The sequence below is a fragment of the Numenius arquata genome, chromosome W (assembly GCF_964106895.1).
Source record: "Numenius arquata chromosome W, bNumArq3.hap1.1, whole genome shotgun sequence".
Classification (NCBI taxonomy): Eukaryota; Metazoa; Chordata; class Aves; order Charadriiformes; family Scolopacidae; genus Numenius; species Numenius arquata.
The window spans coordinates 12,450,721-12,475,572 of NC_133615.1; the positions used below are offsets into that span (position 1 = coordinate 12,450,721).

General features: G+C 46.2%; 1 pseudogene; it reads left to right on the top strand.

Moving 5' to 3' along the window:
* The first annotated feature begins 1,191 nt into the window (after positions 1–1,191).
* Positions 1,192–24,655, top strand: LOC141476777 (LHFPL tetraspan subfamily member 2 protein-like; annotated as a pseudogene).
* Positions 24,656–24,852: the final 197 nt, after the last annotated feature.

Consider the following 24,852-nt stretch of genomic DNA (forward strand, 5'->3'; position numbering starts at 1 on the left):
TTGCCAGCGACTGGGACGTTTTTCCACAAATTCCTATTTACAGTGGCATAGGTCACCTGGAGGTTGCTGCTGTCAGCATCATTTCAAGATGAGGTGTGACATACCTGCGGGCAGATTGTTTTTCCAAAAAGCTAGTGTAAAGCTGGATACAGAACCCAGGGAAGCACCGGTTCTGCAAAACCCAGGCTTCAAAGGGATGGACTGTGGTCACCATGTTGCGGGGTGGGCTGTCCCAAGCTGTAATCCTGTTTGCCTCCTCTCAAGGCTGGGACTGGGTCAGCTGCAGTCAGGAGAAGCCCAGAAGGTTGCAGGAGTTCCTTGCACTGCAGGTTGGAAGGCAGTTCCTTCATTGCCCCACACACCCGGGTGCCTGTGGCATATGGAGCTGTGCCCGGCTTCCTTTCTGAACGCATGCCATGCTGCCTCCCTGAACTGAAGGCAGGGCAGCAAGCCCGCTGAGCTGCACATCTGTGAAACTGCTTAAATGTGTATGAACATTTTGCTGGGTAACGGCCAGCAACCTTGGTAATTTTGACCAGAGGAAGATGATGGGTGTGTGTGGGTAGGAGTGGGTCAGACCACTGAGACCTTTGCTTGCAAAGTACTTGACAAACACTCGCAATGGATTGGGGCAGAGCAGATACCGTAAGTACTCCCAGGCAGAGGGAGATTAATCGCTCCCTTGGGATGAAGCCAGGACGTTTCCAGCAGACTCTGTTTGACAGGCCCTCGTTAGAGCTTTTGCATATTGATATGGATCTGTGCGAGATCTCGGTTTGTTGTGGGGATAGAAATGAAAACTTTTCTCACTGCTGAGCTGTTGTCTCTTCTTTTTCTTGTAGATGTGTGATGTCAAATAGTGGGCAGTCCTTGCAGCCTCCCCCACCAGCCTGCAGCGTCATGTGCCAGTATGAATGTTAAGAAAGAAAAGCATGCTTCAGAGCTCAGCATCACAGAAAGAAAAAAGGATGAACTAAATGGAGAGAACAAATTACTGTATTGCTTGCAAAACTTGAGGCCATTCACTTTTTCTCCTGAGAAATTTTGTCTTGGCCATTGTGAGAGAGCTGAAAGAGCAAGCAGAGCAGCCACAGTGATTTTCTTAGGGTCCTTTTTTTCTTTCTTCATTTAATTTTTTTCCCCTCATGCTAAGACTGTCAGCTGCCCTGATCACAAGCACTGGACATCAATATGTGTCATGTCATTGTAACATGTTGGTCAATGCTATGGACACTCCTGAGTTTTGCCATGGCTTTCACAGAGCTCACTGCTTTCATGAGTGCAGACTGGCTGATTGGTAAAGCAAAGCCTTTGAGCTCTGAGGACATGGACAACAGAACAGGGGGGTCGCAGGAGCCCTACTATCTGACACTGAGCATCTATGGGCACCGCACCAGAATCTCCCACATGCAGCTTTCTAGATGAGACACACTTTGTGGTCCTTATGCAGAAAACTTCAATGAGATTGCCAGTGGGTTCTGGCAGACAACCGCTATTTTCCTAGCCTTGGGAATCATGATTCTCTGTATCGTGGCGTTTCTGTCTGTCTTTACTATGTGTGTGCAGAGTATTATGAAGAAAAGCATTTTTAATGTCTGTGGGCTGCTACAAGAGGTTCCAGGTACGTGTACTTTAAGAGCAGCTAAAGATTTTAAATTTTGTGCCATTCAGCTGAAGAAATATAGTGATTCTGTCCTGTCTACAAATAGACTGTGTTAGGCAAACCCAAAGCAGTTCTATATGCTGATGTTTATTCAAACACAACTGAAATGTATAGCTACACAGCATATAATACATTGACATTGGCAGCAGAATTGCAGCCTGGTATGTGCCAAAATGAACCGACTGGTGTTTCTTTTGTTTGCTGTTCAGTTTTTTCCCCTCTGAATTTCAAACAAAATTTTCTCTCCTTTGTTACCAGCAGAGAGCAAAGTTAATACTCTTGTTAAGGCAGTTTATCTCCCTCTCGCTACTTTAGTAATTTTTCCATGGATCGAAGACAGTTGTCTCAGTGTCTCAGACACTTCATGACTGGGGTGAGAGCAAATACCACCCTAGGGATAAGAACAGCCTACAGTTGCACACCCATGGTTTCATGCTAAGCAGCCTTCTTCAAGGCTGTGAGCGTGACAAGTGATACCTTACAATAAACCCTTCCTTTAGCCAGCTGCAATTACACAGCCCAGTGAGCTTATCTCTTCACCATCCAGGTTTCAGCTGTGCTTTGCCTGAAACGATGAATTGGTTCTAGAGATTTAGTGTTTCTGCTAAAACCCGTGGATTTTACAGAGATTAAGTGACTGTTATGTAAACCAACACTGGACAGCCCTAGTTAGAGCAGTATTTGGCTTTCTTTATTCACCAGTGAGCTGTGGGGAGAACCTGTCCTGTACACGGTGTCGTGGTTTCGGCCTAATTTACCAAAACCAGACCGACAGATGGCCCTTCCCCCCCCCCTTCCCCCCCAAAAAGAGGAGAGAGGAGGAGAAAGAGATAAGGAGATTAAGAAGTTTAGAATGAACTAAACTACTTTAATGAAGAATTAATATTAAAATAAAAATAAAGAAGAAAATAATGAAATAGATACAATATATACAAAACCGTATCAAGCTCCCAGGATGACAGTCACATCGCCGGCAGGCACTGGGGAAGTCCCAGACTGGACTCAGTGACGAATGGGAACTGGATTCCAGCTCTGGAGTCAGGAACACACGGATCGGGATCAAAGGCAGATGAACAGACAGAGTCCTCTCTGGACGTCGGCCATCGCAGGAAGGGGGCTGACCCTTTGATCCCTCAGCTTTTATACTGAGCATGGGGCAGATGGGATGGAATACCCCAGTTGGTCAGGTTTGGGTCACCTGTCCTGTCCACTCCTCCCCACTGATGTGACCCCTCTACGTTTTTTCCGTTTCCGACCCTCTAAGGGGGCAAATAACAAAATTGGCTGACCTTGGTTGTTATAGCAATAAGTATAAGCAAGGGCCTCCCTGCATACCATTCCTTGGCATGGAGCACAAACATTGGTCTTATCATTCTGAGAACAAGCAGTTTTCTCCACAATATGCCGTTAATTTCAGAGAGTTAGAGGAGGCCTAGCTAGGATGTAAAGTTACAGAACAGAAAATTGGTTCAGTTTTACTTCAAACCGGGACATTCCACCCCTTATTCCATACCATTTGCATCATGCTTAGATTACAACTACTATCATCTATAAAATCTATACACACATACATATATAGATAGATATATGTAAGTCACTCAGTTATGATTTATCTGTATATACAAAAGCTAAGTCCATTTCACAGCAGATCAGGTTCTCAGGGTAGGAAAGACAGTGTGAAATTCATTGCGGTTCATGCCCATGGGTAACATGTCCATCTCGGAGAAGTTTTACTAGACGCCACTTGATCAATCCGGCTAGGTTTCATCCTGGAAAACACTTATAGAACACTGTTAGTATTATAAACAACTAACATCATACTCGGAATTAAGTATTCTCACCCAGGGTCAAATTCCCTTGAGGTATACATTGAACTTCTCCATTCTTCAGCATCACCCACCAAGTACATCCAGGTCCTTGAGCAAAAACAGTCCCACGAATGGGTTTGCCTTTGCCCGAGGCAGGAAAAACCCATACAGTTTTCCCTAGCATATTCCTTTCATGCACCACAGGGACTTTATCCCCTTCTACAATATGTAAAAGGTCTGATTGAGCAGGACCACCTCGATTGATGGATCCCCTGGTATTAACTAACCAAGTAGCTTGCGCTAAATGCTTGTCCCAATTTTTAAAGGATCCACCACCCATCGCTTTTAGGGTAGTTTTTAACAATCCATTGCATCGTTCAATTTTTCCAGAAGCTGGTGCATGATAGGGAATATGATATATCCACTCAATACCATGTTCTTTTGCCCAGCTACTTATAAGATTGTTTTTGAAATGAGTTCCATTGTCAGACTCAATTCTTTCTGGAGTACCATGTCGCCACAAGACTTGCTTTTCAAGGCCCAGGATGGTATTCCGGGCCGTGGCATGGGGCACAGCATAGGTTTCCAACCATCCGGTGCTTCCTTCCACCATTGTAAGCACGTAATGCTTACCCTGGCGGGTTTGAGGGAGTGTGATGTAGTCTATTTGCCAAGCCTCCCCATACTTGTATTTCAACCACCGACCTCCATGCCACAAAGGTTTTAACCTTTTAGCTTGCTTGATTTCGGCGCATGTTTCACAATCGTGGATAACCTGCGCAATAGCGTCCATGGTTAAATCCACCCCTCGGTCACGAGCCCATTTGTACGTTGCATCTCTTCCTTGATGACCTGAAGTGTCATGGGCCCATCGAGCTAAGAACAATTCACCTTTATGTTCCCAGTCTAAATCTGTCTGGAAAATCTTAGCTGCTCGGTCCACTTGCTGATTGTTCCGATGTTCCTCAGTGGCTCGACTCATAGGTACGTGGGCATCTACATGGCGTACTTTCACGACTAGTTTCTCTAGCCGGTCAGCAATATCTTGCCATAATTCAGCAGCCCAAATGGGTTTACCCTTGCGCTGCCAGTTGCTCTGCTTCCATTGTTTTAACCATCCCCACAGAGCATTTGCCACCATCCATTAGTCAGTATAAAGATTGAGTATTGGCCACTTTTCTCGCTCAGCAATGTCTAGGGCCAGCTGGATAGCTTTTACCTCTGCAAATTGACTTGATTCACCTTCTCCTTCAGTAGCTTCTGCAACTTGTCGTGTGGGACTCCATACAGCAGCTTTCCATCTTCGATGCTTTCCTACAATACGACAAGATCCACCAGTGAACAGAACATACTGTTTCTCATTATCTGAGAGTTCATTATATGGTGGGGCTTCCTCAGCACGTGTTACCACCTCCTCTGGTGGCATTGTGAAATCTCTGCCTTCAGGCCAGTTTGTGATCACTTCTACAATTCCTGGACGATTTGGATTTCCTATTCGAGCGTGCTGTATTCGTGTGGATGTGCCTCCAGATGTATAATGTGGTCAGTTGGATTGCTATGGTACCTGCATATCTTGGGCATCATGTGATGGATTCTGTTGCTAATCACACTTTCGATTTTCGCTGGGGAAAATTTACCTTGCATCTTAGTGATTACCCCAAAGTGATACCAACAGAATTAGGGGATGAGAAACCTGTGGGCTCTTTGGAGAATGATTGTGATTATTGTTACGGTCACTTAATTGTAATAGTGCTGTCGATTTCACTGAATGTAATGCAGGCAGTATTTGCTATGAAATGTCAGTGCAGAAGTGAGCGTTGTGTGACATGCACTATTGCTGCTCAGACACAAACAGAACCAGCCCCAGCCTCGGCCCCGGCCCAAGCCAAGCCAGCGGCACCGGCCAAGGCCACGCCGACACCGGTGCCAACGGCATCGGCTGCTCCCCCACAGCCATCGGCACAAGCCAAGGCTCCGGCCCCGGCGACAGCCACGCCCCTGGCCCCGCCGACACCGACCCCAGCGGCAGCGGTCGCCCCCCCACCGGCTCCGGCTCCGGCTTCGGCACAAGCCGCGCCCCGTCCCGGCCCTGGTCACTCAGCAGCCGGCGGTAAAAGTGACTCCGCCGCCCGCACCCCCCACATCTCCATCGCCAGCCCCTCCCACGCCCGCAGCTGCACCGGCCGCTCCGGCCCCGACAGCCACCGCTGCTACTGCTCCAGCTCCCAAACCGAGCCCTGCCGCTCCCCCAGCGCCGGCAGAACCGGCACAAGTTGCCCCGGTGACCGGGAAGCAGAAAAAGAGGTCGGCTCGGTCCCCTGCCCCTTACGACAAGGACATGCCCAAGCTAGAGAGCTCGGGGGAGGGTTCCTCTGATGAAGATCCAGGAGAGGGTCCTTCTGGTGTAGATAAAGGAAAGCACCCCCTTACAACACAGTCAACCAGTTGGGCAGCCCCTTCTCAGGTAGATAGGGGAGAGGGTCCTTCTCAGCCAGCCTCGGTACAGGATGATGCCTCAGATGTAGATGTAATTATTAACTCTTTGTCCTTAAAGGATTTGCGAAATCTGAGGAAGGATTTTACTCGTCATGATGGGGAGCCACTTCTCTCTTGGTTGCTCCGATGCTGGGACGGTGGAGCTAATTCCATAGACTTAGATGGTAGAGAAGCCAACCAGCTGGGAAATCTGGCCAAAGAGGGAGGTATTGATAAAGCGATTGGGAATAAGGCAGAGGTTCTCAGTCTCTGGAGGCGACTGTTATCAGCCGTAAAGAGCAGATATCACTTTAAGGATGATATCCAATGCCGTCCAAGGCAATGGACCAGCATGGAGAAAGGTATTAAATACCTGAGAGAACTGGCTATTCGAGAAGTGATTTATGGCGATTGGCAAGTGACTATAAATCCTGATGAGATGCCATGTCAACGACCTTTGTTGAAAAAGTTTGTGCAGAGTGCACCATCAGTGTATTCCCACACTTTGTCAACAATGGTCTGGGGAGCATCTGATACTGATACACCAACTGTAAATGAGGTTGCTGATAGGGTGCGACAGTATGAAGATAGTCTCTCTCATCCCATCGGTGTTGCAGCAATAGAAAACCTGACTAAGAAAGTGGCTGAACAAACTGAGAACATAACTAAGACACAGAATGAGACAATGGAGAAAATGACCAAGGCAATAGTTGAGCAAAACGAGACAATTTTTCACAAACTGCTTGAAAAACTTGCTGAGATTGGGAAAGAATCTTACTCTTCTCCAGCTCAGGCTCAAGCTCCTGCTCAGACCCAAGTTGCAGTTAAGACCAGAGTTGCAGCCATTAAGAAAAAACACCCTCCTATGAGACCAACCAAAGGGAAACAGGACTCACTCCGAGGTTTCCTGTGGCTTTGCCTCTGCAATAATGGAGAGGACATGAGGAGATTTCGTCTTTTGTGCTGTGTGAGTGTGGCCGTCTGGAGGAGGAGGGTGGTCTTCTGCCCTACCTCTGGCAGCCCTCAGAGACCTGCGAGGAGGGAAGGAATGAACAGGGCCTCCTCCTCTTTCCCTCTTGGTGATGCTTTTTAGCAGATGTTTTCAGTTCATAAAATGGTTCCATTACAATAAAAATTAGGAGTTTTAACCTGTTTGCTCAAAATGAGAATCTGGTTTCCCCCTTCCTCACCTCTACTGAGGCAACCAAACACATCTGCAGTGGCCGTACCTAGACGAGAGGTGTAATGGTAGGTGTTCTAACCTTTATGAAGCTGGTTGGTTTCATTTGCTTAGCTGAGGCCTAAATTAATCTTATTCTGAACACTCGTGGGGAAGTAGGCAAAAACTGAACTTGGTGCCCACTGCAGCCCTCTGGAGCCAGCAGCACGGGCCACAGGGACCAGCTGATGCTGGCTCCTAAAGCACTGGCGCAGTGACTCTCACCATCCTCCATTTCATGCAATTTCAGTATATAAGCATACTGCTTATTTCGCATCACTCTCAACGTAAGATTCATGCTTCTGGGGCAGAATTAGATCCCTAAGATGGCTCAAGATGCTTCTGTTCAGACGATGGCATACAATTAGCAGATTAATTGTATGGTTATCTGATTTATCCTTTAGATAAAAATTACAGGTTTTGCTGTAGTCACTCCTGGTTTACAGGATTTGCCAGAACCAGTGCGATGAGTAAGCAGCTCTGCAGTGCAGATTAGAGCCAGGAGAAGGTTTTATCTCCTTGCTTTCTTACCCTGTACTTCAGAAATAATCCATGAAACCTGATTTTCAAGAGATGATATTACTTCTTTTCTGTTGGAATTGTATTTGCATGGGAGAGATTGGTTAGCAGCATAAGTAGATGCTTGGCACGTCAGACTTGGGTCTATTGAAAAGATAACCTTACAGCTCTGATACCATCTCAAAATATCTAGTCAAACATCAAGATTAGCAGGAAGTAGATTCTTGTATCTTAGAAAACTGTGCTGGAGACCACATATTTGTGAGAAAATATGTGCAAAGGCAGTTCTATGTTTTATTATCATAGAATCATAGAACAGTTTGGGTTGGAAGGGACCTTTAAAGGTCATCTAGTCCAACCCCTATCAAACCAGATGTCCCTGTAAAGGGACTTGTGGCCTCAAGTACTGAACAATATGGTAAACAAAGCATTTCTTACATCTTAGGAGATAGATCAGTCCTTTTTTGAGCTGTACAGAGGATAGAAGCACTTCCCTTATAATTCAAACAAATAATGACACAGCATGAAACTGGATAATTGATAGGTCACATTACTGAAACCATTGCTATGAGAAGTATGCCCGCCAGTATTTGCAGCAAGGCGTCTTGTGGCTAGCAACTCGTTTTCTCGAGATTAATTTTATTGGGTCCACTGTTATTTTTGTGCCAGTAGCATTGAAGCATCTGCTTAATTAGTTGAAAGTATTTTCCTTATGACTTATCACAGCTGTTAAATTCAACTTTCTCAGTTCTTCAGTTTTGGAAAATGCTTAAGCAATTTGTTCAAGAAGGACAGTTGTTGGCGTGGTTAACCCATACAAAGATTATGATAGCTAGACTAATGCCCTGACCAGAGAACAAGACACAACCCAGCCTTAATTGTCTTAAGCATCAGATCATTCTTATGGGAGACACCTCTCTCAAAGGGGGAAGAGGGTTCTTGCACAAGAGACTGCGGGGTTGATTGACAGGGCTTTAAACTAGATGTGAAGGGGGAGGGGGTTAATAATATCAGGCTTGTCTGCAACGAGCTGTGGGGTATCTCACCAGGGTTAGAGGGACGGGGTGCTAGTAAGGGCCTTCAGCCTGTAGCCCTGAGCCATACTGGTGACACTGCACTGCAGTCAAAGTCTTATGGAGATGAACCAGCAGCTCCTGAGGTAGTTGAAATAAACAGAGAAACACCTGTGAGACACCACAAGGGAGGGTCCCTTAAAAAGGCAGCACAGCCAGCAGCCCAGCTGAAGTGCCTCTGCACAAATGCACACAGCATGGGCAACAAACAGGAGGAGATGGAAGCTACCATGCTGCTGGAAAGCTATGATATAGTGGCCATCTCTGAAACCTGGTGGGATGAATCCTATGACTGGAGTGTGGCTATTGATGGCTACAAGCTGTTCAGAAGGGACAGGCGAGGAAGGAGGGGTGGAGGTGTTGCCCTCTATGTTAAGGAATAGATAGAGAGTGAGGAGATGTCCCCAAAGCCCTCCCTGGGGTCAGATGAAGAGAGAGTTGAGAGCTTGGGGGTGAGGATTAAGGGGCAGGCCAATATGAGGGACACTGTTGTGAGTGTTTATTACAGGCCACCTGATCAGGATGGGGAAGCTGATGAAGCCTTTTACAATCAGCTCAAAGTAGCCTCACAATCACAGGCCTTGGTTCTCATGGGGGACTTCAACCACCCTGATATTTGCTGGGAAGGCTACACAGCCAGGCATGTACAGTCCAGGAGGTTCCTCCGGTGAATTGATGATAACTTCTTGACTCAGGTGGTGGAGGAGCCAACAAGGAGAGAAGCACTACTGGACCTAGTGCTGACAAACAAAGAAGGACTGGTGGAGGACACTAAGATTGGGGGCAGCCTTAGCTGTACCGATCATGAAAAGATAGAGTTCAGGATCACAGGTAGTATGCACAAAAAAAAACCAAGTAGGACTGAAACCTTGGATTGCAGGAGGGCTAACTTCGACCTCTTCAAGAAACCGCTTGGAGAAATCCCATGGGATAGGGCTCTGGAAGGTAGGGGTGCTCAAGAGAGCTGGTCGATATTCAAACACCGCTTTCTCCAAGCTCAGGATCGGTGCATCCCTAAGAGCAAGAAATCGGGCAAGGGAAGAAGGAGATCTGCATGGTTGAACAGGGAGCTTCTGAAAAAGCTCAAGTGGAAGAAGGAAGTTTACAGTGTGTGGAAGAAGGGACAGGCCACTTGGGAAGATTATAAGAATGCAGTTAGAGTATGCAGGGATGAAATGAGGAAAGCCAAGGCCTCCTTGGAATTAAAATTTGCAAGGGATGCCAAGGTCAAAAGGAAGGTTTGTTTTTTTTCAAGTATATCGGAGGCAAAAGGACAACTAGAGAAAATGTGGGCCTGCTGTTGAATGAGACAGGTGCCATGGTGACAGAGGATGCAGAGAAGGTGGAATTGCTGAATGTCTTCTTGGCTTCAGTCTTTCATGCTCAGGCCAGTCCTCAGGAGTCCCAGACTTCAGAGGAAACAGAGAAAGTCTGGACAAAGGAAGCCTTTCCCTTGGTGGAGGAAGACCAAGTTAGAGATCAGTTACCTAAACTGTATATCCGCAAGTCCATGGGTCCTGATGGGATGCACCTGCGAGTGCTGAGGGAACTGGCAGAAGTCATTGCTGGGCTTCTCTCCATCATCTTTGAAAGGTCCTGGAGATCAGGCGAGGTGCCCGAGGACTGGAGGAAAGCCAATGTCATCCCAGTCTTCAAAAAGGGCAAGAAGGAGGACCTGGGAAACTACAGGCCGGTCAGCCTCACCTCCATCCCTGGAAAGATGATGGAGCGACTCATTCTGGGCATCATCTCAAAGCATGTGGAGGAAAGGAAAGCCATCAGAAGTAGTCAACACGGATTCACCAAGGGGAAATCATGTCTGACTAACCTGATAGCCTTCTATGGTGGCATGACTGGATGGATAGATGAGGGGGAGGGCAGTGGATGTTGTCTACCTTGACTTCAGCAAGGCTTTTGACACAGCCTCCCACAGCATCCTCATAGGTGAGCTTAGGAAGTGTGGGTTAGAAGAATGGACAGTGAGGTGGATTGAAAACTGGCTGAAAGACAGAGCTCAGAGGGTTGTGATTAGTGGCACAGAATCTAGTTGGAAGTCCGTAACAAGTGGTGTTCCCCAGGGGTCAGTACTGGGTCCAGTCCTCTTCAATATATTCATCAATGACCTTGATGAGGGAATGAAATGTACCCTCAGTAAGTTTGCTGACGATACAAAACTGGGAGGGGTAGTTGACATGCTGGAGGGCTGTGCTGCCATCCAGCGAGACCTGGACAGGCTGGAGAGTTGGGCAGAGAGGAACCTGATGAAATAACCCCCTGCACCAGTACAGGTTGGGGGCTGACCTGCTGGAGAGCAGCTCTGAGGAGAAAGACCTGGGAGTCCTGGTGGACAATAGGATGACCATGAGCTGACAATGTGCCCTTGTGGCCAAGGCGGCCAATGGCATCCTGGGGTGCATCAGGAAGAGTGTGACCAGCAGGTCGAGAGAGGTCATCCTCCCCCTCTACTCTGCCCTGGTGAGGCCCCATCTGGAGCACTGTGTCCGGTTCTGGGCTCCCCAGTTCAAGAAGGACAGGGAACTGCTGGAGAGGGTACAGCAGAGGGCTACAAAGATGATTAGGGGCCTGGAGCATCTCTCTTAAGAGGAGAGGCTGAGGGACTTGGGCCTTTTTAGTCTGGAGAAGAGAAGACTGAGGGGGGATCTGATCAATGCCTACAAATACTTAAAGGGTGGGTGTCAAGAGGATGGGGCCAGTCTTTTTTCAGTGGTGCCTAGTGACGGGACAAGAGGAAATGGGCACAAACTTGAACATAAGAAGTTCCACCTAAACATGAGGAGGAACTTCTTTACTTTGAGGGTGGCAGAGCCCTGGAACAGGCTGCCCAGGGAGGTGGTGGAGTCTCCTTCTCTGGAGACATTCAAAACCCACCTGGACACATTCCTGTGCAACCTGCTCTGGATGGACCTGCTTTGGCAGGGGGTTGGACTAGATGATCTCCAGATGTCCCTTCCAACCCCATATCATTCTGTGATTCTTTCAAGCATGAACGATTATGTTTTTTTAGTAAGCAGAGGAGAAGAATTCACAAAGTCATGTTGTTTATCAGCCTATATCAGTCCAATATTTTCAAGTACGTCAAACATCTAATTTTCAAAGATGAGATGCACCCACGGTAGTCATCTACAGGAACTCAGGATCTTGCAGACTTAATCTAATTTAAAATCTCTATATCTTTGCTGTGGAGATTTGATATAATTAAGAACATACAGCAAGTTAATTTATTTCCATAATTCATAATGAAAAAACAATAACAGGTACTGGATATATCTTTTCATTCCAGCAACATTGGTTGTGCTCTGGTGAAATTACAGAACACAGCCACATCTCTTCTGCTACAGCCCTTGGAGAAACATGCAAGCTCTCATTTAGGTCAACGGGAATGAGCCATACACATATCTGGTCCACAGAGGGTAGGGTTTTTTGTGGAAGAAAATTAGAAATACTAAGCTATAAAGGAAGAAAATATTACTCTTGTTTTAAACTCCTGTAACTCCTTTGTTATAGAACAAGACTTTCTACCACTTATTTTCAGACTGCAGGGTCTTTCATTCTGGAGTTGTAGAAACAGCAATCATTGGCCCTGGTTTTGGAAATGTTTGAGGATTGTTTCATCTGGAAAAGCATCTTTTCTCTGCAATAGAGAGTGCAAATAATGGAGCCATGTAATTAAATGGATAATTACTACCCAGCAGCAAGAAGGCCAGGCAGACTTTTATTTTAACATCTTTTTCAGGAAAGTATTCTGGTTTTAGTCTGTGAATCACTGGAAATGCAGAGGCTAGAAGAAGCAGTATGTTAGTATATGGTAGCTGATAAGAACCAATTCAGAGTAAATTTTCACAGTAATCATCTAGTTATAGGAAGTAAATAATTGCTGATCCTCTATTGACATATCTTGGTATGGATATAGGATAGTTGCATATATATTTGCAAGCCTTATTTGGGCTTTGGTACTTCACTGTAATCTAAACATATCCTGGCCTCAAAAGGAGGTGTCGGGGGGGGGAATAGTGGGAGAGTAGCAGAGCTTCCTTTTGCTTTGATTTTTGCTTCCAGGCCTCAGAGCCAAGACTAATGCTGCTGTTATATATAGGTTGCAAACACTAGGAGAATATTTAAATTCAACAAAGGCTGTGTTTTCACTCAAAAGTAAGAAAAAATATGAAAGTGGCTCTTTCAAGATGGGGGGGGGGCTAACTGATGCTTAGTTCCTCTCTTCGGTGTGTCTGGCATGGTGCCGAAGGAGTGCCCTGCTTGCAGACTCTCCCCTTTCTTTTTGTGCAAAGACCTTCTTGTCTCTGGTCAGCTGCTTGTGTTCTGTGGGGCCTACAAGTCATCCAGGTGGATGAAGAGCAGCTGCAGAGGCAAGTCTTGAGCACCATGCTGCAGGTACCCTAACTGGTGCTCCCTTCAGTGCCTTGGCACTACCGTCACCCCTTTTCCTATAACTAGTGTGGAGCGCTGTGACCACCATGTCAGTTGGCCTGAGCCTGCCTTGTTAGCTCTGATCTGATTAAAATGGGATTACATTTCACAGGGCTGAAGGCATCTGTTATACAGCTGCTGAGTAGGAGGTTGTCGCTTTGGTTGTCTGTCAGTGGATGAAGCAGTCAAAATCACATGAATGGTGACCTGGGGGTATTCCTGCTGGGTAGGGGTTTGTCAGGGAAAGTTTGTGTATGTGAAAGCCTCCTTGGGTTAAGCTAGCATAGTGCATTTGTACAAATATTTTAAGCATGAAATTATTCAGGTAGCATATTGACACATTTGGAAATATGAGCAATAAAGGCAGGTTTATTTTGCCTGGCTGGTGCAATGACCTTGGGCTGAAGCATTAATCTCTTGTGGTTGTGCAGAAGATGCGAATGATCAGGATTGCTGCCACTGAGGAAGTGACCTGCCTGCGCTGCCTGCGTGGTGTTGGGCAAGGCTAATCCCTCCTTGCCTCTACCCTTTTTTCTCTTCGTCTCTTAAAATGTTGCTCGGTTATGCTGCTCCATGGGAGCTACCTCATTGATCACAGCTGTTTAATTTCTTCTTTCTTCAGCAGCACTTAAAAGCTTTTTTGCTATTTTGCTAGGAAATGAGAAGACAGTTTCAGGCTTTGCAATGGAAATTGGCTTTGTTAGTATATGCTGCTGTTTAATATTGCACAACAGCAGCTGACTGTTCAGGAGACTGTCAAAACTGACTTATCTAAACAAGCATCTGCCTAACTGCTGTCCCAAGGGTTGTTTCCAAGGATGGAATGAAAAAGTTTTTACTCGCATATGACCCTAGCAGTGATCAGCCTATAATGTGGCATACAAATGCCCATAACAATAGATCAGTCTGTTGTTTTTCCGTGATGTTAGCCTAGCAGCACTACTACAGTGTATAAAACTGAAGAGGAGCAATTGCTTCCTGCAGTTGCAGGCCCTTAGAAGGGGAAAAGTTCTTGGTTGTTTTACTTGGGTGTTTTAGGAGAAAGGAGTTGCTTATACATCATTTGAATATAGAAGGGCTGATGTTTAATAGGTTGTCTGTGTTGTAATCGGGAAATCTAATTAATAATTTTAGTGTAATAATCCAAATAAAATTAAACCTAATCTAAATTTTTTTGTTTCTCTTTGAAAGTAGGTAATTAGGGATTGATAATAAAAAGTTATGTGGGCAAAATGCCTTCAGTGAAACATGGGAAAATGTTCTCTGCTGACAGACTTATACCAAAGAGTTTTAGATGAGGTCTCTGGATAAAAAAAGTAATTTAAATAGTTTTCTGTTGTCGTTCCTAGGCATCTGGCAGCATTGTGTAGCAGTCTTTCAGACCTCTGTTTTAAGGAATCCTAAGAGAAAAGGTAACTGAGAGGTGGAAACAACAAGAAGGAAAATGTAATTATGAAAAGTTATCGTACTGTTTTAAATAAATGGGAGCTCTGCAAACCTATAGAGGAGAACAGTGGAAAACAGCCTGTAATGTTTTCAAAATTAATTTGTTCCTCCCAGCAGGTGGGACAGCCTGCCTCACCATGGTCTTCATCATGGGCTGCAGGGGAATCTCTGCTCTGGCACCTGGAGCACCTCCTCTCCCTCCTTCTTCATTGACCTTGGTGTCTGCAGAGTTGTTTCTCTCACATATTCTCGCTCCTCTCTTCTGGCTGCTGTTGCACAGCAGTTTTTTTCCCCTTCTTAAATATGTTATTACAGAGGCGCTACCACCACCACAGATTGGCTTGGCCTTGGCTAGCAGCGAGTCCTTCTTGGAGCCAGCTGAAATTAGCTCTGTTGGACATAGGGGAAGCTTCTGGCATCTTCTCACAGAAGCCACCCCTGTAGCGCACACACACACCCCACACCCCCCCACTACCAAAACCTTGCCATGCAAACCCAATATAGACATTTTTATTGTCTTGTTGCAAAGGCTCTAAAAGACAAGCTTGGTAATCATCGGGCTATGGATGTGATGAAACTATTGCCGGTGTGCTGGTTGGGTTTATCTCGCTTCTGCTTTGCACTCTGTGTGACTAGTTGTCAGCTATTGGAGTCAGAAACTGTGAGCAGAGCTGCCGGGCTCTGTGGTAATGCAAATATGGTTGTGTGGTGCTCCTTAGGTCAGAGGTGGAAAAGCATAGACTGCTGAGCTATTTGTATCACATTTAACCATTTTACCTATTTAAAAGCAGACCTTGCTTTTTCAAGCAGCATCATAACCTCTCCCGCCCTTGCTACCCCGCTATATCTTACCTTGTTCTTTCCACACAGGCATTTTTCTTTCCCTCTGCATCCATGTTCCCAGGAGCACAGAGGTGGTTCTTTTTTTTGGGTCTCTGGAAACTGCTGTTCTGATTACAGGTAGTTGGACAGTTAAGTGCTTTGGATTGCTGTCTTCTGCTTTAGCCCACAGTTTGCTCTGTTGGTGATTGGTAAAGCATCTTGTGTATTTTGTTTAAGCTGCAGTAATCATTGAAATGTAGCTCTTTTGTAGTTACTAGAAAGCAGAAGGCAAAGCTCTTCCTGATCTTTATACACGAGCACCCCTTTTTGGGCAGGGAGGGAGAGTCAGGAAGGGATCTTTGTACCCTGCGCAGCTCAGCCATTGTGCTGGGTACTGGAGCTTTGAGCTGAATGTGTGGAGTCTGTGCCTCTTCACTTGCTGTTAGTCAGCATGAAAGCCAAAAAGTGTCATTTCTGTTGTGGGTATGTTGAATTGTCTTAATTGAATCATCTTTATTCACTTTTCCTAGCAAGTAGGAACCAGGTATTAATGAAATGAAAAATGATGATAAATATTAGTGATAGTGAGAAGAGGTGCGTGTCCTGAGAAACTTTCTGTCTGCACTAAAATGGAGTAGAAGGTAGGTTTGGTAGTTGTCCCGGTTTGAAGTAAAACCGAACCAATTTTCTGTTCTGTAACTTTACATCCTAGCTAGGCCTCCTCTAACTCTCTGAAATTAACGGCATATTGTGGAGAAAACTGCTTGTTCTCAGAATGATAAGCCCAATGTTTATGCTCCATGCCAAGGAATGGTATGCAGGGAGGCCCTTGCTTATACTTATTGCTATAACAACCAAGGTCAGCCAATTTTGTTATTTGCCCCCTTAGAGGGTCGGAAACGGAAAAAACGTAGAGGGGTCACATCAGTGGGGAGGAGTGGACAGGACAGGTGACCCAAACCTGACCAACTGGGGTATTCCATCCCATCTGCCCCATGCTCAGTATAAAGGCTGAGGGATCAAAGGGTCAGCCCCTTCCTGCGATGGCCGACGTCCAGAGAGGACTCTGTCTGTTCATCTGCCTTTGATCCCGATCCGTGTGTTCCTGACTCCAGAGCTGGAATCCAGTTCCCATTCGTCACTGAGTCCAGTCTGGGACTTTCCCAGTGCCTGCCGGTGATGTAACTGACATCCTGGGAGCTTGATACGGTTTTGTATATATTGTATCTATTTCATTATTTTCTTCTTTATTTTTATTTTAATATTAATTTTTCATTAAAGTAGTTTAGTTCATTCTAAACTTCTGAATCTCCTTATCTCTTTCTCCTCCTCTCTCCTCTTTTTGGGGGGGGAAGGGGGGGAAAGGGCCATCTGTCGGTCCGGTTTTGGTAAATTCAGCCAAAACCACGACAGTAGTGAAAACATTACTTTTTTTTTTCTTTTATTATGCTAGGTCAGTATAGGACTCACAAAATTAGCTATCTAAAGGAAGAAAAAAACCAGGTGAGAATCTGACTGTATTCACAGTCCATAATTAAGACTTTTCTCCTATTTTGTTTTCAACTGTGAGAAAACAGCTGTAGTTTATCAAATTGTGGGCTGCAGTCAATATTTCTCCAGAATGAATACACTTGACAGTGCTGTAGCCTTTTGAGGGGGCTGAGTAATGGCTTTTCAGCTTGGGGCATACATACCATGAACCAGTAGCTTTCAGGAGTTGTTCAGTGCTCTGTTTTTGGCAAAAAGAGATGGATGTAACTTCTCGGTCCCACTTGTGACTCAAGCATAAGCCAGGTTTTCAGTTAAACACAGGCTCTCTAAGTCTGTTAGTGATGAGGGGGTAAACTTTAAAAGCTTCCTTGGTGGCAGCAGCTATATTGACATTTCAGATATGGTTTCTTACTTCAGTGATGGTAATTTTTAACTACCATAGGGCTTGTGATCATTAAAGAAAAATGGCAACTGGACCATACCAATGTATAGTCAGAAAAATACATTGTGTAGTCATGGTGGTTGCACAGAACAGGAAACTAGTGATGAAGAGAGGAGAAGGAACTGCTGTTTTTTAGTCTGAAACAGCTGCTGGGCTTAGCAGGATGAAAACAGCTTATTCAGGTCTGTCCAAGATAAAGCAATACTTTATACTTAATGTAGTTTGGCCAATCAGCCAGGAAACACTGCATAAATTTTGTCATTGGTTCTTAAATGTAAGCAGTGATGAAATCCCTTCACAGAGAATGGATATCACTCATTAATGAATTTTGCTGCAACGAATAATGACATTTAGTTCATTCATGCCCATGGTGTTGTGTCACCATTAGAAAAACACTGGAGGAAGGTTTTTCTTTTGTGAACTATCTGGCATTGCCACGGAGACCAGCTTCAGGGCAGGTAAGACTGCACTGGGGAAGGGATCTGCAGCAAAAAGGGCCAACGAGAAGCTCTTTTGGGGGCTTTTTGAAGCCGGGACAAGCCCTCTGCTTGTACTGGGGCTGTCAGCTGGTGGGCGGTGCTGCTGAGGGAGCCTGAGCGGAGCCACCACCACCCCCGGTTGATCCAGCCACCGGGTTATAAGAAGCCTCAGGGAGTAAGAGCACAGAGTGAGCACCCAGTGCGCGTGTGTGTGCGTGCGCACGTGTGTGCGTGTGTGCGTGTGTGCGTGCGTGTGTGCATGCGTGCCCTGGCAGGTGCCTCAGCAGGCTGCAGTCTGTACGGCAGGGTGGTGAGCCTCTATCAGTGTACGAGGTAAGTTCAATCCCTCTAAGTGGCCAGAGGCTCATCCCCACTGACCCTCGAGTCGCAAGGTGTCAGTTGCTGGTAGAGATCCAGCCATGGTTGCTACCCGGTCGAAGACTGTTGTTAGAAAAGCTGTGGGCACCCAGACAGAGGCCCCACGCAAACATGTGGGCATCCAGGCCTCTGGCTGCAGAGAGTGCCGGAGCCTGGCACTTGCGATGGAGGGTAGTGGGGACAACACCTGTGTCAGATGTGAATGATCTGCTCAGCCTGGTGGCTGAACTGAAGGATGAAGTGGAGAGGTTGAGGAGTATCAGGGAGTGTGAGAGAGAGAGATTGACTGGTGGGCCCGCTCCCTGAGAGTAAGGGAACAGGTTGAGGCCCCACATAAATCAGAGGACCCCCTCCCTTCTTGTCACCAAGCAATAGGAGGAGATCTCAGAGGAGTGGGGGAATGGAAACAGGTCCCTGCTCAGGGAAGCAGGTGAGTCCCCTCCCGGCCCCTCCCACCTTCCCAGTTAGCCTTGCAGAACAGGTACAGAATTCTGCAGGAGGAACTGGCTGTTGGAGAGGAGGATGGTACACCCAGGCTGGAGAAGTCAGAAAGAACAAGTCACCATAGACCCGGTGTCACTGCTAGCTCCAAAAGGAAAAGCAGATGGGTCATTGTTGTGGGTGACTCTCTACTGAGGGGGGCAGAGGGACCAATATGCCGCCCTGACCCACTTCACAGGGAGGTCTGCTGCCTCCCTGGGGCACGGGTTAGGGACGTGTTGGACAAACTTCCTGCCCTGGTAAACCCCTCTGATTATTACCCCCTGTTAGTATTTCAGGTGGGTAGCGAGGAAGTGGGTAGAAGGAGGCCAAAATCAATTAAAAGAGATTTTAGAGCCTTGGGACGGCTGCTTAAGGGATCAGGAACGCAAGTTGTGTTCTCCTCTATCCCTTCAGTGGCAACCACAAATGAGGAAATTAATAGGAAGAGGCAACAGGTCAACTCGTGGCTCTGGGACTGGTGTTATAGGCAGGGCTTTGGGTTTTTTGGGCATAGGCAGCTATACGAGACACCTGGCCTGCTGGGGGCAGGTGGGATGCACCTGTCCCAGAGGAGGAAAAGAATTTTGGGGTAGGAGTTAGCAGGGCTCATTGGTAGGGCTTTAAACTAGATAAGAGGGGGGGAGGGGAACTAACTGGGCCTGTCAGGATTAAACCCAAGGGAAGCACACCAAGGCTTGGAGGATGCTGGAATAGTGAGGACTCTCGCTCTGTCATTTCATTTGAGAAAAGGGATAGATGTTTAGAAACTTCTGCTTGCGAACAATGGGAAAACCCTATCCCGAAAGGGGAAAAGGTTACTAGGCCAGGAGTTAGCAAGGCTCATGGGCAGGGCTTTAAACTAGAAGGGAAGGGGATAAAACCAGGCCCACTGATAATGAGCCTGGGGGTAAAGGGCCAAGGATGGGGGTGAAATCGGGAGCCCAGCTCAAGTGCATCTACGCTAATGCACGTAGCATGGGCAACAAACAGGATGAGCTGGAAGCCATGGTGCAGCAGGACAGCTATGACGTAGTCGCCATCACAGAAATGTGGTGGGATGACGGTCACGACTGGAATGCTGCGATGGATGGCTATAAGCTCTTCAGGAGGGATAGGCAAGGAAGGAGAGGCGGGGGTGTGGCTCTGTATGTTAGGGAGTGTTTTGACTATATAGAGCTAGATTCCAGTGATGATAAAGTTGAGTGTTTATTGGTAAGGATGAAGGGGAAGGCTAACAAGGGGGATTTTGTGCTGGGAGTCTGCTATAGACCGCCCAACCAGGACGAGGAGGCTGATGAAGTATTCTATAAGCGGCTGGCTGAAGTCTCGCAATCGCCAGCCCTTGTTCTGGTTGGGGACTTCAACCTACTGGAAATCTAACACAGCAGAGAGCAGGCAGGCTAGGAGGTTCCTTGAGTGTATGGAAGATAACTTCCTGACACAACTGGTAGGAGAGCCTACCAGGGGAGGCACCTCGCTAGACCTGCTGTTCACAAACAGAGAGGGACTAGTGGGAGATGTGGTGGTTGGAGGCTGTCTTGGGCTTAGCGATCATGAAATGGTCAAGTTTTCAATTCTTAGTGAAGTAAGGAAGGGGGTTAGCAAAACCTCCACCTTGGACTTCCAGAGGGCGGACTTTAGCCTGTTCAGAACCCTGGTTGGGAGGGTCCCTTGGGAGATAGTCCTGAAGGGCAAAGGGGTCCAGGAAGGCTGGACGTTCTTCAAGAAGGAAATCTTAAAGGCCCAGGAGCAGGCTGTCCCCATGAGGCGCAAAATTAATGGGAGGGGAAAATGGCTGGCCTGGTTGAACAAAGAGCTTTTGATGGGACTTAGGGGAAAAAAGGAAGGTTTACTGCCTTTGGATGAAGGGACAGGCAACTCGGGAGGAGTACAGAGATCTTGTTAGGTTATACAGAGAAGAAATTAGGAAGGCAAAAGCCCAGCTGGAACTCAACCTGGCCATTAATATAAAGGACAACCAAAAAAAGTTTTTAGAAATACGTCAACAAAAAGAGAGTCGGGAGAATCTCCATCCCTTACTGGATGCAGGGGGGGGAACATTGTGACCAAGGACAAGGAGAAGGCTGAGATACTTAATGCCTTCTTTGCCTCTGTCTTCAATAGTCAGACCAGCTATCCCCAGGGTGTTCAGCCTCCTGGGCTGGAAGATAAGGATGGAGAGCAGAACAACCCCCCCATAGTCCAGGAGGAAGTAGTTAATGATTTGCTTATGCACCTGGACACACATAAGTCTATGGGGCCAGATGGGATTCACCCAAGGGTCCTCAGGGAGCTGGCGGGAGAACTCACCAAGCCTCCCTCCATTATCTATCAACAATCCTGGTCAACAGGAGAGGTACCAGATGACTGGAGGGTGGCCAATGTGATGCCCATCTACAAGAAGGGCCAGAAGGAGGATCCAGGAAACTATAGGCCTGTCAGCCTGACCTTGGTACCAGGAAAGATCATGGAGAGGATCATCTTGAGCGAGGTCTCACGGCAAGTGCAGGGCAGCCAAGGGATCAGGGCCAGCCAGCATGGGTTTATGAAAGGGAGGTCCTGCTTGACCAACTTGATCTCTTTCTATGACCATGTGACCTGCCTTCTCGATGCGGGGAAGGCTGTGGACGTTGTCTACCTGGACCTTGGTAAGGCCTTTGACACCGTCCCCCACAGCGTTCTCCTGGAGAAGCTGGCGAATCATGGCATAGACAAGTGTACTCTTCACTGGGTAAAAAACTGGCTGGATGGCTGTGCCCAGAGAGTTGTGATTAATGGGATGAAATCCAGTTGGCAGCCGGTCACCAGTGGTGTCCCTCAGGGCTCAGTCTTGGGGCCAGTCTTGTTTAATATCGTTATTGATGATCTGGATGAGGGGATTGAGTGCACCCTCAGTAAGTTTGCAGATGACACCAAACTAGGTGGGAGTGTTGATCTGCTTGAGGGTCGGCAGGCTCTACAGAGGGACCTGGACAGGTTGGATCAATGGGCCAAAGCCAATTGTATGAGGTTCAATAAGGCCAAGTGCCGGGTCCTGCATTTCGGTCACAACAACCACAGGCAATGCTACATGCTTGGGGAAGAGTGGCTGGAAAGCTGCCCAGCAGAAAAGGACCTGGGAGTGTTGGTGGACAGCCGGCTTAACATGAGTCGGCAGTGTGCCCAGGTGGACAAGAAAGCCAACAGCATCCTGGCCTGTATCAGGAATAGTGTGGCCAGCAGGAGTAGGGAAGTGATCGTGCCTCTGTACCTGGCCCTGGTGAGGCCTCACCTCGAGTACTGTGTTCAGTTCTGGGCCCCTCGCTACAGGAAGGACACTGAAGTGCTGGAGCGTGTCCAGAGGAGAGCCACCAAGCTGGTGAGGGGTCTAGAGAACAAGTCATATGAGGAGAGGCTGAGGGAACTGGGCATGTTTAGTTTGGAGAAGAGGAGGCTGAGGGGAGACCTCATTGCCCTCTACAACTACCTGAAAGGAGGGTGTAGAGAGGTGGGTGTTGGCCTCTTCTCCCAAGGGAATAATGACAGGACCATAGGAAATGGTCTGAAGTTGGGGCAGGGGAGGTTTAGATTAGATATTAGGAATAATTACTTTACTGTGAAAGTGGTCAGGCACTGGAATAGCCTGCCCAGGGAGGTGGTGGAGTCACCATCCCTGGAGGTATTTAAGAAACGTGTAGACGTGGCACTTCAGGGAATGCTCTAGTGCCCAAGATTGTTGGTTTGCATCTGTTTGTGAGTGGGTGTGGTGTGTGGTGTTTTTTTGTTTCTTTGGTGTGGTGTTTTTTTTTTGTGGTTGGACTCGATGATCTCAAAGGTCCCTTGCAACCACGAAGATTCTGTGACATTAGTTTTAGACAGTTGGATGATGGTTTTTGCTTTTTGTGTATATTAACTGCTTACTAGCTAGGATATAGTTTTTCTTTCTCAATGAGGAAGTTTTTTTTTGATCTTGCTGAATTCCTTTAAACAAACAATTAAGAAACCCTAACATACTGCAGAATGGGCTAGTCTAACTGAATTGAAGAAGATGCAAACAAGTCTTTACAGCTGTTCTTGGTAACTTGCTAGTATAGGGTAGAAAAGACAACTGTTTTATTACTTAGTAGAAATTTTGGGATTGGATGAAATCTATGGATGAACCAGTGCCGTACATAAAAAGTGCAACTTTCAGCCCACTTCTAGAAGATGATAACACCTTTACCAGCTATTTTCCTCAAGGTGCCAGGTTGAATAAAGGGCTTTACAGTGCAGAACAACTATATCGGGAATCTGATTTAGTTGTGCACTGATTTAGTTTATGGGATCTGGAAGGCTGTATTCATTTTCTGGATAAACTGGTTGTGTTTAAGCAAAAACTATTTTGCATAATTATTCCTCTTCTTACAAAAATAAATTTTAAAGAAAACAGAATATTTTGATACCTATGAGCTGTCCTGATGTTTAGTTACATACCTTTTTAGGAACGAGATCTGGTTTTAGCTCATTGTGTCTCACAGAAGCCACCCCTGTAGCCTCCCTGCTACCAAAATCTTGACACGCAAACCCAATACACAGGGCTCATATGAAAGCACTGTAGCTACTCGCATATTAGGCATTTTGATTAAATCTCTCACCTTTGTACTAAGACATATCATGTGTACAGGGACTCTAACATGACTTTTCATTTCCTTAATAAAGCCCTTCACTGCTTAGATACAGACTGGTCCTCATAGGAGAGAAAACTATCAATATGAAAGAGAATCAGATGGGCAAAACCACTAGTTTGAGCTATTTACTTCCAGGCTGAGACACAGCAGGGTGTTCAGGTGGTTTAGCAAGATCAGGAGTTGATGCTTTTGCTCATGCATCACTAGAAATGTGATTTCCTTCTGCAGTAGTTGATCACCTGTTTAGAGGATCCCGGTGTTACCTATGCACTGGCGGTGGATACTTTGTTCCATTAGTTTGTGCCTGACTCCATAATCCTTTCATTGCAAAAGCAGTTTATTGAACTGGCTGTATTATTTGTCTACTATGCCCTACTGTAGCCAAATAAGCAAATGCAGTTTGAGATTATTTTTTTTTTCCAGGCAAGAAAATCAAGGTAGGAAAAATCCAGAGGAAAAAGCAAAAATGTTTGTGATGAATGACAAAATAAGGCTGAAAGAGGGCTAAATGCAAATTCAAAAGTGGATGCAAACATTCCTAAGTATTTTAAAAGAGCAAGTAAAAACAGTAGGTAGAGATGCTCAAATGTTTTGCAAGCTCTGTATACCTAGCAATAATCTGTGAAAACAAAGGATGTAGAAGGAATACAGGGATTAAAATTAAGAGCAAAGTCATTATCATATGAAATAAACCTTTCATAAGAAAAAAATCATAGGATAGCTCCAAGTTTAGATAAAACACTGCATGGCATATACTAGGGAACAATCAGTAAAGGAAGGATGGATAGGGAAGAGTCATCTCCCGATCCTGGTACTTATGAGTAGTCACCATGATAACCATTACTGCATGTGCTGTGTTTGGTGTTAAACTGATCATTTGTTAAACTTCTCTTTTCTTTCTGTTTTTATTTCTAGGCCTCTTCCTTATTTTAGGCTTGACACTTTACCCCACAGGTTGGGGGTGCCATAAAGCATTAAGCTATTGTGGACCTTATGCTTCTGCTTACAAACTAGGAGACTGCTCCTTGGGCTGGGCTTTCTACACAGCTATCGGTGGCACTATTCTGATGTTCATCTGAGCAGTCTTCTCAGCATAAGCTGAAATAGTCACATCCAGTGACAAAGTGCAAGAAGAAATAGAAGAAGGAAAAAACCTTATCTGCCTCTTTCAACTCCAGTGGGAAAAACGCCAGCACATGGATCTTAATTTGCTTTCCACTGACTGGACAAGCAGATCCGCTTACCTGTTTCCACCATTTGTGTGATTGAGCCCCATGTATTCCAGCCCTGAGCTACTGAAATGGTCTTTCTTCCTTGCTGGGCAATGAGGATCAAAGGATCCCAAGAAAGCAGAATGCAAATACTTGGGAATTTTTTAGTTTCATTCTATTATCAGGACACAGTGGAATTTATTAATCTGATTGGAGAGATGCAGAATCATGTCACAGAATCACAGAATCTT